The sequence below is a fragment of the Schistocerca serialis genome, chromosome 2, assembly GCF_023864345.2.
Source record: "Schistocerca serialis cubense isolate TAMUIC-IGC-003099 chromosome 2, iqSchSeri2.2, whole genome shotgun sequence".
Lineage (NCBI taxonomy): Eukaryota > Metazoa > Arthropoda > Insecta > Orthoptera > Acrididae > Schistocerca > Schistocerca serialis.
In genome coordinates, this window is record NC_064639.1 from 494,541,606 (window position 1) to 494,546,940 (window position 5,335).

At 49.1% G+C, this 5,335-nt stretch overlaps 1 non-coding gene across 1 annotated transcript; it reads right to left on the reverse strand.

Moving 5' to 3' along the window:
- Positions 1-1,880: 1,880 nt before the first annotated feature.
- On the reverse strand, positions 1,881-1,954 carry Trnap-ugg (transfer RNA proline (anticodon UGG)). Its single transcript has one exon. It is a non-coding gene; the product is annotated as a tRNA-Pro (tRNA).
- Between the last annotated feature and the right edge of the window lie 3,381 nt (positions 1,955-5,335).

Consider the following 5,335-nt stretch of genomic DNA (forward strand, 5'->3'; position numbering starts at 1 on the left):
CACATCTGAAATGTAACGTCCACTGTTCAAAGTGCGAACAAGAGGTGACCGAGACATGTAACCAGTGGCACCCCATACCATCACGCCTGGTGATACGCCAGTATGGCGATGACGAATACACGCTTCCAATGTGCGTTCACCGTGATGTCACCAAACACGGATGTGACCATCATGATGCTGTAATCAGAACCTGGATTCATCCGAAAAAATGACGTGTTGCCATTGGTGCACCCAGGTTCGTCGTTGAGTACACCATCGCAGGCGCTGCTGTCTGTGATGCAGCGTCAAGGGCAACCGCAGCCGTGGTCTCCGAGCTGATAGTCCATGCTGCTGCAAACGTTCGTTCAGATGGTTGTTGTCTTGCAAACGTCTCCATCTGTTGACTCATGGATCGAGACGTGGCTGCACGATCCGTTACAGCCATGCGGATAAGATGCCTGTCATCTCGACTGCTAGTGACACAAGGCCGTTGGGATCCAGCACGGCGTTCCGTATTACCCTCCTGAACCCACCGATTTCATATTCTGCTAACAGTCATTGGATCTCGACCAACGCGAGCAGCAGTGTCGCGATACGATAAACCGCAATCGCGATAGGCTACAATCCGACCTTTATCAAAGTCGGAAACGTGATGGTACGCATTTCTCCTCCTTACACGAGGCATCACAACAACGTTTCACCAGGCAACGCCGGTCAACTGCTGTTTGTGAGAAATCGGTTGGAAACTTTCCTCATGTCAGCACGTTTTAGGTGTCGCCACCGGCGCCAACCTTGTGTGAATGCTCTGAATAGCTAATCATTTGCATATCACAGCATCTTCTTCCCGTCGGTTAAATTTCGCGTCTGTAGCACGTCATCTTCGTGGTGTGGCAATTTTAATGGCCAGTAGTGTAGTTTAAAGAGGAAAGTGCCAAGTGTTATGGAGCATTGGCATCTTGAAATATGCCACCACAGCAGTACCGCTTGCGAGGTAACACATGAGGCCGCAGTATGTCGGTGATGTGCCGTTGTCCGGTCAGAGTTCCGTCAAACAGTACCAGCCGTGACCTGCAGTCATGGCTTCCCATACCATGGCGGCGGGAATAACACTGCTATGCTGCTCCAAAACACTTGAAGAGTGGGACCTCTTCCCAGGCTGCTGCCGTACTCGACGAGGAAGGTCATCCAGGGAGCACGGATCCACGACTAATCGCAGAACGCAATGCGACTCCATTCGTCAGCAGTCCACGCTTCCCAGTCAGAGAACCACTTCAAACGCAGCCGTTGGTGTTCTGGTGTAACGACTGCTTAACCATAGGACGCTAAAATTCTAGTCCGGCTGCTGCTAGTCTCAGACAGCTGGTGTGTGATGGCACAGAATGTAGAAGGGAGACCACTATTTGTTCTCGGATGGCAGGTGCAAATGTGAAGGGCTTACCAATTGCTTGGTGCACAGTGGTGATCCTTCCTTGTGGTGGTGAGACGTGTCTGACTGGGACCTTGACGACGAGTATGCCTGCCCGTGCAGTTCAAAACCTGTCCATTGTCGCATCCAAATGCCCCACACAACTAGATATTGAATGATTCCACCAGGTGGCAAAACGGAGACCCACAATGAGGCCCCTTTAGAACTACGTAAGTGCTGATACCACTTCTCCGTGTCCTTCATAATGATCACTCAACATCTGACGCTGTTCACGCGCATTAAATACAGTACAAATTTTTCCACAGTTTTCTAATATAATATAGTTTCACTTGAACGCTATTTGTTAATGTTGTATATCGGAAAGTGCATCGAATCTTCATTCTCAACTGATTTTTGAAAATAACTTCTATAATGAAATTTTCGCTCTTCAGAGGAGTGTGCACTGATATGAAACTTCCTGGCAGATTAAACCCGTGTACTGAACCGAGATTCGAACTCGGGACCTTTGCCTTCCAAGGGCAAGTGCTCTACCAACTGAGCTATCCAAGAGCGAATCACTACCCCTCATCACAGCTTTAATTCTGCCAGTACCTCGTCTCCTATCTTCCAAACTTCACAGACGTTCTTCTGCGAACCTTGCAGAACTAGCACTCCTGGAGGAAAGGATATTGCAGAGATATGGCTTAGCCACAGCCTGGGGGAAGTTCCCAGAAAGAAATTCTCACTCTGCAGCGGAGTGCGCGCTGATATTAAGGTAGGAGACTGAGTACTGGCAGAACTAAAGCTCTGATGACGGGTCTTGAGTCATGCTTGGGTAGCCCTTTTGACAGAGCACTTGCCCACAAACGGCAAAGGTCGCGAGTTCGAGTCTCGGTCCGTCACACAGCTTTAATCTGCCAGGAAGTTTCAGAACTTCCTATAAGTTAGAATGTCTTAACGTACGCACTCATGATGGTAATAACCTCATCTTCTCCTTGTACTTTTAAATTTAAATCGTTCAGTGTTTCACAATGTCGAGAATGAACAATAAATCTTACCACAGGCTTGTGTCTTGAGTTTTAGTTGTTAAGAACTAATTCTCTCAAGACTCAAAATTGTTTCAGAATCTTTTTCGGCTACGTCTACAGAAGCAACGGTATAACAATATGTGGGAGCTGCCAATTCATTAGTCGATGAAATGTGAATGGTTACTGGAGAGATATTCCGTGTTATAAGAGACAATTTCTTTACTTTTCCTTTACCAAAATATGTGTCAGCAGTTTCAGTGTGCTGTTGGTTACTCTGAAAACAGTTATTAGATGATAACATCTCGTGGAGGTTACGTTAATGTCTGCTCAAAGTTATTTCTGTATACGAAGGAGCGAAAAATAACATTAAATTTTACATTGGTTTATACATTCGTATACAGTTGTCGAAATATGTTACACAACTGAATCATGAAATATTTTTATTCTGTGAGAGCAATGATGACTATGGCACCGATTCAATTGCGACAGATAAATGCACATATTTACTGAAAACGTTAATTTTAAATTTACTTGTGTCGTGTTATGAGCAACTAATCTCTGTACGTGTCATCACTACAATGTCTTGACCGCCAGCATTTCGGCAGCATTCATTCGCTGCCATAATTTCTTCGCTCTGTCGCCATCACAACTAAAGGGATCTGATTCCTAGCGCCTCTTACAAAAGGGGGAGGGGGGTGGAGGGAACGGGAGAAGGGGCCAGAAAGCAGAAAAGCTCTTGCTCAGCAAATACAACATGATTTTTTGCACATCACTCAATAAATAAAGCTGACAGCATTTGAAATTTCTGGTCTGTGTTTCTCTTTTATCTCAATAGAATGATTCATATCCAGTAAGTTTCAAAGCCGAACTGTGTGAGTGCACGAATGCGCTTTACTCCGACCGCTCACGCAGCTCACGGAACAGTTATAACAACCGAGTAGAAACAGCCTTTAGTGGCTACTGCTGAGTGAGAGCCACTAACGCCGTTCGTCCTCTGCCAAGGACACGTGAAGGTCAGGCGTCAATCACAGGTGTGAAACAGCGCCGGCCGCCCACCTGTCCCTAGGTGTCCGCTTGTTTGCTGGAAGAAACTTCTGGAGCCTGTCGCATGCTTATACAGTCGGACACTAAAGTCTACATACACCCTAAAGATAACACTTGAAGTCAAAATCAATCAAGAAAATATTATGTATCCACATTCTGTGACATAACTTTTACGAAATGAAAAGCAATATATACACTGCATAATTAATAATAATTCCATATACTGACGTCTTGAGCATACAAATGAAACAGCCCATAGGCGTCACTGGATGAGGATATGAAGGGGTGTGTGGTCAGCACACCACTCTCCCGGACGTATGTCGATTTCCGAGACCGGAGACGCTACTTCTAAATCAAGTAGCTCCTCAGTTTGCCTGACAAGGGCTTAGAGCACCCCGCTTGCCAACAGCGCTCGGCAGACTGGATAGTCACCCATCCAAGTGCTGGCCCAACCTGACAGCGCTTAACTTCGGTGATCTGGCGGAAACCGGTGTTACCACTGCTGGAAGGCCGTTGACATAGAAGGAGTTATGATTAGCCACAAAATTAGAGGTTGTATCACTGCCCATGAACTACACTCCTGGAAATTGAAATAAGAACACCGTGAATTCATTGTCCCAGGAAGGGGAAACTTTATTGACACATTCCTGGGGTCAGATACATCACATGATCACACTGACAGAACCACAGGCACATAGACACAGGCAACAGAGCATGCACAATGTCGGCACTAGTACAGTGTATATCCACCTTTCGCAGCAATGCAGGCTGTTATTCTCCCATGGAGACGATCGTAGAGATGCTGGATGTAGTCCTGTGGAACGGCTTGCCATGCCATTTCCACCTGGCGCCTCAGTTGGACCAGCGTTCGTGCTGGACGTCCAGACCGCGTGAGACGACGCTTCATCCAGTCCCAAACATGCTCAATGGGGGACAGATCCGGAGATCTTGCTGGCCAGGGTAGTTGACTTACACCTTCTAGAGCACGTTGGGTGGCACGGGATACATGCGGACGTGCATTGTCCTGTTGGAACAGCAAGTTCCCTTGCCGGTCTAGGAATGGTAGAACGATGGGTTCGATGACGGTTTGGATGTACCGTGCACTATTCAGTGTCCCCTCGACGATCACCAGTGGTGTACGGCCAGTGTAGGAGATCGCTCCCCACACCATGATGCTGGGTGTTGGCCCTGTGTGCCTCGGTCGTATGCAGTCCTGATTGTGGCGCTCACCTGCACGGCGCCAAACACGCATACGACCATCATTGGCACCAAGGCAGAAGCGACTCTCATCGCTGAAGACGACACGTCTCCATTCGTCCCTCCATTCACGCCTGTCGCGACACCACTGGAGGCGGGCTGCACGACGTTGGGGCGTGAGCGGAAGACGGCCTAACGGTGTGCGGGACCGTAGCCCAGCTTCATGGAGACGGTTGCGAATGGTCCTCGCCGATACCCCAGGAGCAACAGTGTCCCTAATTTGCTGGGAAGTGGCGGTGCGGTCCCCTACGGCACTGCGTAGGATCCTACGGTCTTGGCGTGCATCCGTGCGTCGCTGCGGTCCGGTCCCAGGTCGACGGGCACGTGCACCTTCCGCCGACCACTGGCGACAACATCGATGTACTGTGGAGACCTCACGCCCCACGTGTTGAGCAATTCGGCGGTACGTCCACCCGGCCTCCCGCATGCCCACTATACGCCCTCGCTCAAAGTCCGTCAACTGCACATACGGTTCACGTCCACGCTGTCGCGGCATGCTACCAGTGTTAAAGACTGCGATGGAGCTCCGTATGCCACGGCAAACTGGCTGACACTGACGGCGGCGGTGCACAAATGCTGCGCAGCTAGCGCCATTCGACGGCCAACACCGCGGTTCCTGGTG